We start from the raw sequence: 10,463 nt of genomic DNA on the forward strand, positions 1-10,463 counted from the left end.
AGAGCAGTAAGACCAGGAAAAGGAAATTAACGTTGTACTAATTGGAAAAGAAGAGGTCAAATTATCCCTTTTTGCAGATGATATAATACTATACCTAAGAGATCCCCAAAATTCCACCAGAAGGTTGGGTTTCTCATAAGACTTGGAATGGGGCCTGGCATTAGAAGTAATATTCAGAACTAGTTCAATTGTTATTTGATGCACTTATCAGTCAGAGTATATGTGAAAGATTGAGAAGGTTGCCAATGTAAATGACACAGAATACTTGGCAAACAAAATAGATATTGAATACTATTAACTACTGCTCTTATGGTACAGGCTATCTGGTTTAAGCAGGGCCTGAATTCTTCCCCACCTAGGGAGGAATTTTCCCAAGTTCAGCCGTAAAGGCACAGAGAAGCCACAGAAAGCACAGTAGAAGCTTTTTTTTTTTTGAGTTGGCAATACAACTTAGCATTGTCCACCTGATGCTGATCCTGAAAACATGCAAGATGTGAGAGGTTTAGGGTCATGGAGACTTCTACCTTGTTGTAGAAAGCCACCAATGCCAGGCAATGTCAGATTCCCTTCTTGCTGTATATGAAACTGAGGAGGCGATTCTCAGTTGCAATGGAGACCTCAAGATACTGAAGATGCTAGAAACCTGTTCACTGAGGAAAGCTGCAGTTACCAAGTGGAATCAGCCTAATAAAGAAGTGACACACAGCATAGGTAATAGGTAGAGCAGGGTTACCCAGGCCTATTGGAGCCAAGATGATTCCATCATAAGCCCTTGATAGAACTAGCATTTGTTATTTACTCTGCCCTGTTTCAGTGGTACTTTGATGCCATCTTTCCTTCCTACGCCCTCACTCCTACCTTTTGGAATGGGAATGTTTAATCTATGCCAATGTATAATGAAAATATAACTCACCTTTTGATTTACAGGGGTTCAAGGTTAAGAGATCACCTTGAGTCTCAGAATAGGCTTTGTACTCATACTTTTGAACAGTGTTAAGATTGGTGTTGTGGTTTGAGTATGAAATACCACCCCCATAGGTTCATGTCTGAACACTTGGCTAGTGGTGGTGTTTGGGAAAGTTATAGAACCTTTTGGAGGTGGAGCCTTGCTGGAAGAAGTGGATCACTGGGGACCAGCCTCAAGACTTTACAGACCAACCCTACTTCCTGTTCACCCTCTGCTTCCTAAATATGAATGCAATGTGACCGGTCAGCCTTCTGCTTTTGACACCATGTCTTCCCTGCCTGCTGCTGTGTCTTTTCTACCACGATCACTCTGGAACTGTAAGACGAAATAAACTCTTTCTCCCTTAATTTGCTTTCATCAGTGTATTGTATCACAGCAATGAGAAAGTAACCATATAACTGATAAAAGTACGGAGACTCTTAGGGGTAGACTAAATGTATTTTGCATCATGAGATGCGTTTGAAACATTAGGGGCCAAGGGTGGGATATTAAAGGTTAAAGTAATGTATTTGAATCTTAAGTTGACAAGGGGTGGACTTGTGGTGGTTAATTTTAATTGTCAACTTGAGTGAATTTAGAAACACGTAGGATATTAATTAGGCACAACTTTGAGTATGTTCAGATTGGAGGTGATAATGGGCATTTCCAGGTAATTTTGAAGGAGTAAGACCTTTCTTGAATGTGGATAGCCTCATCACATGGGCTGGGGTCCTAGAGTAAATTAAAAGGGATAATGAGAAAACCAGATGAGAGCCAGCCGGCTTGTTCTTTATCTGCTTTCTGATCTGCCTGGTTGTGAGCAAGTAGCCTCTAGCTCCCACAGACAGGAGCTTGTCCCTGCTGCCCTGCCTTCCGTGCTGGAAGGAGCCATTTCTCCTGAATCATGAGTTGAATTAAAGCTCTTCTTCTTCTATAAATTGTTTATGCCAGGTACTCTGGCATAGCAACGAAGAAAGTGACTAATGAAGTATATATAAAAGAACTCAATTTCCTGTCTAGACCTGGGTCCCATCCCCAAGAAATATCATTATGTATCTTCAAATATTCCAAAATTCAAAACACATGAAACTCGAAATACTTCTGGTCTCAAGCAGAATGAAATTAGGCATGGTCATTCATAAAAGGAGAATTTAAATAGTACATGTAAAACAATCCTCCTTACTAGTAATCAATGACATAAATTGAAACATGGTATGCTTCTGGCTTACCATGATCAAATGGTTAAAATGTTAAAAAAATGGCATTTTGTGAGCATGTGTGTATGTAGAGTGTGTGTGTGTGTGTGTGTGTGTGTACATTTTTGTATATGTGCATCTGTGTGTGAGTGTGGCAGCCAAAGGTTGATGTTGGGTATCTTCCCCAGTCTCTCACTTTATTTTTTGGAACATGGTCTCTCATTGAACCTGGAGCTCACTGATTCAGCTGGACTAGATGGCCAGCAAGCCCGAGGGATCTTCCTGTCTCTGCTTCCCTAACACTATTAACAGCATGCACCTAGATTCTTACATGTTTACTGGGGCTCTGAGCTCTGTTCTTATGCTTGTACAGCAAACGTTTTACCAACTGAGCAAAATGACAATTTTTAATTTTTAATGTTCTTGAGCTCTAGTAGGACAAAGCAGAATTTGTTATCATTCCATTCTGGAAAATAATGTGTTCATATAGATTAAGTGTTGAAATATGTTTTGATCTGTTTGTCCATTTTAAAAATTTATCTGGAACCTCAAGAGAGAAATTGAGTAGAATCAAAGATTTTGGTACAGAATACCGACTGCCATGCATTCCTCTCAGACACATTCCTGTGAGGACACTGCACACACAAAGAGAGTCATTTGAGGGCAATTTCACACAACAAACAGCAACAACTTACCAAGTGTGGACAGAGTACAGAGGGAGCACAGGTATGATGCACAAGTTGGATCAGCAATAGAGAAAAGTTGCTATTCCTCAAGGACAGCAAATAGTTTCTATTGTGGAGGCTCTCTTGCCTCCCTGATTCTCCATGTGGCCATCCCATGAGAAGAAATGGCCTATCCCTACCTCTTCTAGCTCTGTTCTTACCAGTTCCTTCCATTCATTAAGTTCAACCAAAGTCAGAGGCAAGGGAGCCTTTGACAAAGTCCAGAGGAACCCAGGGTGGACAATGGCTCTAGAGAGAGAAATGAAAACTTTCCAGCACACTTTGTTATTTTTAAGAGCAAAAATAAAAGTGGATGGTAACACAAATGTTCAAATGTTTGGAAATGATCCAATAAAGTATGATACATTTTGCAGTGGGATGTTACACAGCCACTTAAAACAGCGCTTTTGAAGAAACAATAACATAGAAACATGTTTTCCATGTAATCTCAAGTGAAGAGGAGTAGAAATTATATATGACTTCAATTATGAAAAAGTACACACACGTGACCCATTGAAAACAGGATTAGAAGAAATATGTCCAAATTAAACTACACTGGAGAGGGTGGGCTCCAACCTCTATCAGTGTACCTGCTGTGATCTCAGCACACTGCTGGAGAGTGCCGGGTTCTGGCCTCCCTCTGGCTTAGGGGCTGAGAATGCATGAGAGCACTTGGATCCTGCCTCCACATTGTGGTAAGCTTCCCTTAATTGCACCATACCCATCCCCCTACCTGGTATTTCCTGAGGCCCCTCCCAAGGCCCCAGGGCAGACCTGGCTTTGGTAGGCTAAGGCTGATATCCTAGCAGATAGCCTTAGAGGGTGGGCTCCTACCTCCATGGGAGTAGTGGCTGTGATCTCAGCACATCTCCAGACAGTGCTGGGTTCTGGCCTCCCTCTGGCACAGGAGCTGAGAACACAGCAGACCAACTGAGAGTCCCAACATTGCCCCCTCCCTTAGGTAATTTCCTAAGTTTTCTCTGAGTTCTTTCCAATAGGGGGTCCAAGCCTTAAAAGGAAGCCTGAGTATACCTGACTAGAACCTGACTTGGGCTTCTGTTGGTGCTCCTGAAGAGCTGATCTGAAGCCATCAGTTCCCTCCAAAATAAAACCTGAAAGAACCTGAAACCTGTACCAACCAGCTTTACATAACCAATAAGGAAAGGACCTAGGCACACCAATAATACAAACAGAAGCATACTTCAACTTAATTCTCACCAGAATCACAAACAACAAAGGAAATCCACATGTTAAAATCACAATTAAAAAATAATATGAAAAACCCAAATAATGTGTCCCCACCAAACACCAACGACTCTATAGAGGAGCTCTACAATGAGAACCCCCTAGATAAGTCAGGACATGGAGTTTAAAAGAACAATCATAAACATGATCAAAGAATTCAATGAGTTTAAAGAACACACAAATCACAGAACTAAAAGAAGATAGGTATAAACTGCTGAATGAGTTCACAAAAGAGATAGAAACCTTGAAGAAAACTCAGGCAGAAATGAAGAAAGAAGTGCAAAACTCAATAAGCCAACTTGAAACAACAGGGGAAAGCCTCACCCACCTCTAGAATGGATGAAATGGAAAACAGAATTTCAACAGTGGAGGATAAAGTTGAAGAACTGGACCACTCAAGCAAAGATTATGAAAAATTAAAAAAAAATACAAGAATGGAATATGCAGATGTGGGCACCATGAAAAGACCAAATCTATGGATCATAGGAATGGAAGAAGAATTTTAGGTTAATGGTGTTGACGCGATCTTAAACAGGATTGTAGAAGAGAATTTCCAGAACTTAAGGAAAGACATCCCCATACAAATACAGGAAGCACATAGAACACCAAATAGACAGGATCAGAAAAATAACTCCCCACAACATATCATAGTAAAAACACTAAGTGTACAGAACAAAGAGAGAATACTGAAAGCAGCAAAAGAAAAAGAAGTCACATACAAAGGAAAGCCCATCAGAATTACAGCTGACTTATCAATGCAAACTATGAAAGCCCGAAGAGGTTGGACCAAGGTATTTCCAGTTCTGAATGACAACAGATGCCAGCCCAGAATACTTTATAGTTGAGGGGGAAAGAAAAATCTTCCATGACACAAATAGCCTGAAAGAACACTTGTCCACAAAAATCAGCTCTTCAAAGAATACTTGAAGCAATACAGAGAGTGAAGAGAGAAACAAGTATACTCCAAGGGCAATGAAAGAAAATAAATAAAGATGTAATCAAGGAAACACAAAATTAGACAGAGAACACAAACAGCAATCAAAATGACGGCAGCCAATACACATCTTTCAATAATAACCTTAAATATCAATGGACTGAACTCCCCAGTCAAAAGACACAGGCTAAGTGAATGGATTAAGAAACAAAATCCATCTCTTTGCTGTCTGCAAGAAACCCATCTCACCTTCAAGGACAGGCACTACCTTAAGGTAAAAGGATAAAAAAGAATATTCCAAGCAAATGGCACTAAGAAACAAGCAGGGGTTGCAATTCTAATATCTGACAAAATAGACTTCAAAGTAAAACTAATCAGAAGAGATAAGGAGGGTCAGTCGCTTCATTCTGATCAAAGAAACAATTAACCAAGAAGATATTAAAATCCTTAACATATATGCACCAAACTCTGGTACACCCAAACTCAAAAACAATACTACAGGACTTTAAGACACAGATTAACCTCAACTCAGTAATATGCAATAAAGCTCAAAATCAACACTGGACAAAGCCCTAGTCACTACACGAACTCATGGTGATTAAACAACACACTTCTAAACAATGAGTGGGTCAAAGGAGAAATTAAGAAAGAAATAAAAGAATTCCTGGAATTTAGCTAAAAGGACAATATAACACAACACAACCTCAGGGACGCTTTAAAAGCAGTCCTAAGAGGGAAGTTTATAGCTCTAAGTGCCTATATTAAAAAATTAGAAAGAGCCCAAATAAATGACCTAACACTGCAACTCAAGATGCTGGAAAGGCAAGAACAAATGAAACCCAAACCCAGCAGAAGAGAAGAAATAAAAAAATCAGAGCAGAAATTAATGAAATAGACACAAAGAAAACAACACAAAGAATCAATGAATCTAAGAGCTGGTTCTTTGAAAAGCTAACAAGATAGAGAGACCCTTAGCCCAGTTAACCAAAAGAATGAAAGAGCAATTCCAAATCAACAAAATCAGAGATGAAAGGGAAAACATCATAACAGACACCCAAAAGATCCAGACCATCATAAGGGAATATTTTAAAAACCTTATACGCTACTAAATTTGAAAATCTAAAAGAAGTGGATGGATGTTTAAAATCATGGGAACTACCAAAGTTAAACCAAAAAGAGATTGACAGTTTAAACATACCCATAACATATTAGGAAATCGAAACAGTAATACAATGCCTCTCAACTAAAGAAAGCCCAGGCCCAGATGGATTTACAGCAGAATTCTACCAGACATTTAAAGACCCCCAACCAACACTACTTAAATTATTGAAAATGATAGAAACAGAGGGAGAACTCCCAAATTCCTTCTATGAAGCTGGCATCACTCTAATACCCAAACTGGGTAAAGACACAACCAAAAAAGAAAACTATAGACCCATATCGTTAATGAACATAGATGCAAAAATTCTCAACAAAATACTTGCAAGCCTCATGCAGAAACACATCAAAAAGATCATCCACCATGATCAAATTGGCTTCATTCCAGAGATGTAGGTAGGGTTAAATACCTACATAAGTCAATATATGTCATAAATCCTACGTAAATGGACTCAAAGACAAGAACCACATAGTCATCTCAATAGATACAGAGAAGGCCTTTGACAAAATTCAGCATGCATTTGTGTTCAAAGTTCTAGAGCAAACTGGACTCGAGGGAACATACCTCAACATAATTAAAGCCATATACAATAAACCCACAGCCAACAATGGAGGAAAACTGGAAGCACTCCCATTAAAATCAGGAACCAGACAAGGATGTCCACTATCTCCACTCCTTTTCAACATAGAGCTTGAAACTCTGGCTAGAGCAATAAGACAGGAGAAGGAAATTAAATGAGTACCAATGGGAAAAGAAGAGGACAGAATATCACTTTTTGTAGATGATATGATACTATACCTAAGCGATCCCAAAAGTTCCACCAGAAAGCTCCTAGAACTGATCCACACTTTCAGTAAAGTGGCAGGTTATAAAATCAATCTACAAAAATCAGTAGCCTTTCTATATACCAATAACACAATTGGAAAAAGAAAACAGGGAAATGCTCCCATTTGCAATTGCTGCAAAAAAATAAAATATCTTGGAATAAATCTGACCAAAGACACCAAAGATCTCTAACAATGGAATTTTTAAATCATTAAAGAAAGAGATTGAGGAGATGGAAGGACCTCCCATGCTCATGGATTGGAAGAATTAATATTGTAAAAATGAACATCCTACCAAAAGCAATATATAGATTCAATGCAATCCCAATAAAAATCCCCTTGACATACTTCACAGAATTAGAAAAAAGCCACCCTTAAGTTCATAGGGAAGCACAAAATACCTCGGATAGCCAAAGCAACCCTGACCACAAAGAGCAACGCTGGGGGTTTTACTATACCAGATCTCAAAGTATACTACAGAGCTATAGTAGTAAAAGCAGCACGGTACTGGCACAAAAATAGACACATAGATCAATGGAACATCATTGAAGACCCAAATCTGAGCACATGCAATTTCAGCCACCTGATATTTCACAAAGGTGCCAAGAACACACAATGGAGGAAAGACAGCATCTTCAACAAATGGTGAAACTGGATCTCCACTGTGGAAGAACAAAAGTAGATCCTTATCTTTCACCTTGCACAAAAGTCAACTTCAAATGGATCAAAGACCTCAATGTGAAACTGGAAACCCTGAAATTATTAGAAGAAAATATTGGCAGTAACTTACAAGATATAGGTGTAGAAAGGATTTTCTAAATCGGACAGAAGTTGCTCAGGAACCAATGTCAGCAATCAACAAGTGGGACATCAATAAACTAAAAATCTTCTGTACAGTAAAAGAAATAATCAAAAAAGTGAAGAGGAAACCCACAGAATGGGAAAAAAAATCTTCACCAATGACACATCTGACAGAGGTTTAATACCCAGAATATATAAATAACTCAAAAAAACAAATAATTGAGAGACTAAATGACCCAATTAAAAGATGGGCTAAAGATCTAAACAGAGAGTTCTCAAAGGAAGAAATAAAGATGGCTAAGAAACATCTCAAAAAGTGCTCTACATCGTTAGTAATTAGGGAAATGAAAATTTAACCACCCTAAGGTATCACCTTATCCCAATCAGACTGGCTAGGACCAAGAGAACAAATGATACCAAATGCTGGCAAGGATGTGGAGAAAGGGGAACTCTCATTCACTGCTGGTGGGATTGCAAACTCGTGCAACCCCTCTGGAAAAAAGTGTGGAGAACTCTTAAAAAACTAAAAAACAGGCCAGGCATGGTGGCGCACACCTTTAATCCTGGCACTTGGGAGGCAGAGACAGGAGGATCTCAGTGAGTTCAAGGCCAGCCTGGTCTACATAGTGAGTTCCAGGACAGCTGGGGCTACGGAGAGACCCTGTCTCAAAAAGACAAAAAAACAAAAAACAAAAAACAAAAAACCCCAAAAAACCAAAAACCAAAACCAAAAACTAAAAAACTAAAAAACAATTTACCATATGACCTGGTTATACCACTCCTTGGCATATACCCAAAGGACTCATCCTATTGTAGACACTTGTACAACCACTGTTTGTTGCTGCTCTTTTCACAATAGCTAAGAGATGGAAGCAACCTAAGTGCCCCTCAACTGATGAGTGGTTAACAAAAATGTGGTACATTTACACAATGGAGTTCTATTCAGCAGTAAAGAAAGATGAAATAATGAAATTTGCAGGCAAATGGTTGGATCTAGAAAGTGTTAGGGTAAATGAAGTAACACAGACTCAGATAAACAAACGACGTATGTTCTCCCTCGTGTGTGGATCCTAGCACCAAATCCTTTTAAATTCCAGGTCCTTTTAATGAGGTGATGCTGTACAGCAGTCCCTTCTGCATGAAATGACTACCATCCTCACGACTTCAACTGTGCTCACTGCTAAACATCATTACAATCGGGCTTGTTGACGGCTGTGCTCATTCATTAAAGGAGGGCCAAACAGGGTCATTGGACACTCACCAGAGTATCCAGCCACTCTTCCCAGCCAACTGTATTTAATTTGGCTCTAATCACACATGGTCTCCTGTATTTGGGGAGGGCTAAATTATATGATCTGGGGAAGGCTAGGAAGAGGAGGCATGACCCATGCTGGGTAAAGGCTTTCCAGTGTGCTTACCCTCAGGTCATACATACACCTCAGCAACCCCTCAGTTATCTTGGTAAGTAAGCTTAATAAATTCATTGGTTCCACAGTAAAACTTTAGTCAAATACTGGCTTGACACTAGAACCTTAAAAGGGAATAAATATTGCTTAGTATCCCCAGGAAAAGAATTTCACAACAGATGGAAAATTTATTTGTTAATGTTATTATGTCTCATAATTATTAAAAAAAAAACAGCAGAAAATGAGAATGTAAAAGATGTTAAAAGGATATGGATTTTTCTATTTCCAAAATAGAAAAAAATGAGAAAGCCTAAGCAAGTGATGAAGGTCCGTGTAGGTCTGTTATGATATATAAAGGATGAGACAAAAATAATATACACATAATCTTAAAATTTCTAAGGTCATAGTTTAGTCAACTAGTTTAAGGAACAAAATATATATCTAGTCAAGGTTTATCTGAGAATATTTGGGTTTTTACTAAGCTTTATCTACATAGCAAATGGTAACTAATGGTGGAACTAACCTTATTGGACGTTTAATAACCATACTTTGAGGCCTATATACTAATCTGGTCAGAGGGACTTAAAGGACAGTTTTTGCCCCTTGCCTTCCAAGGTTGACTAAGTTCCAGGGGACTATGGAACATCTCTCAAAATGTCCTGTAACTGTGGTGAATCACCTGTCCTTTCTTTCAAGGAGGCCATGGAGACCCCACGAGGTGGACTTGAACTAGTGTCCAGTCTACAAAGAGGAGGGTCAACATCTCATCCATGCTTCCAAGTGAAGCCAGACATGGTCGAACAGGACCTTTGACTTATCTTCACATAGATGTAACTGGTAAAAGAAAGGAGCCAGGGGCTCCTCCCAAGCCCATGTGACCCCTGAGGAACAGATCTTCAAATGACCTTAAGTGTGAAAAAAATAATTGATGTATTTGGGCCAACTCTATAGACTTAAACACCCAAAAGGAAAGTATAACAAGAGTAAAGTCATCAGTATATTTCTTTAAGAGTTTAAGAGATTACACTTAGGCTTAAGTCCATATAAAAATTTATTTAGACAATTATTTCTCATTGATGATGCTCAGAAGTAAGGCTTCAAATCTTGGTCTGCAATACTGTAGTGCCCACCTGGAGCTAAGGGAGACAACCTGCTATTGTTCTAAAATGATGGATAAAGTTGTTTTCTCCCCCTATCCAGAAGCCTTTGAGAGGGAACTGACACTGA

This window comes from Nannospalax galili, unplaced genomic scaffold (assembly GCF_000622305.1).
Source record: "Nannospalax galili isolate Female #2095 unplaced genomic scaffold, S.galili_v1.0 scaffold39, whole genome shotgun sequence".
NCBI lineage: Eukaryota > Metazoa > Chordata > Mammalia > Rodentia > Spalacidae > Nannospalax > Nannospalax galili.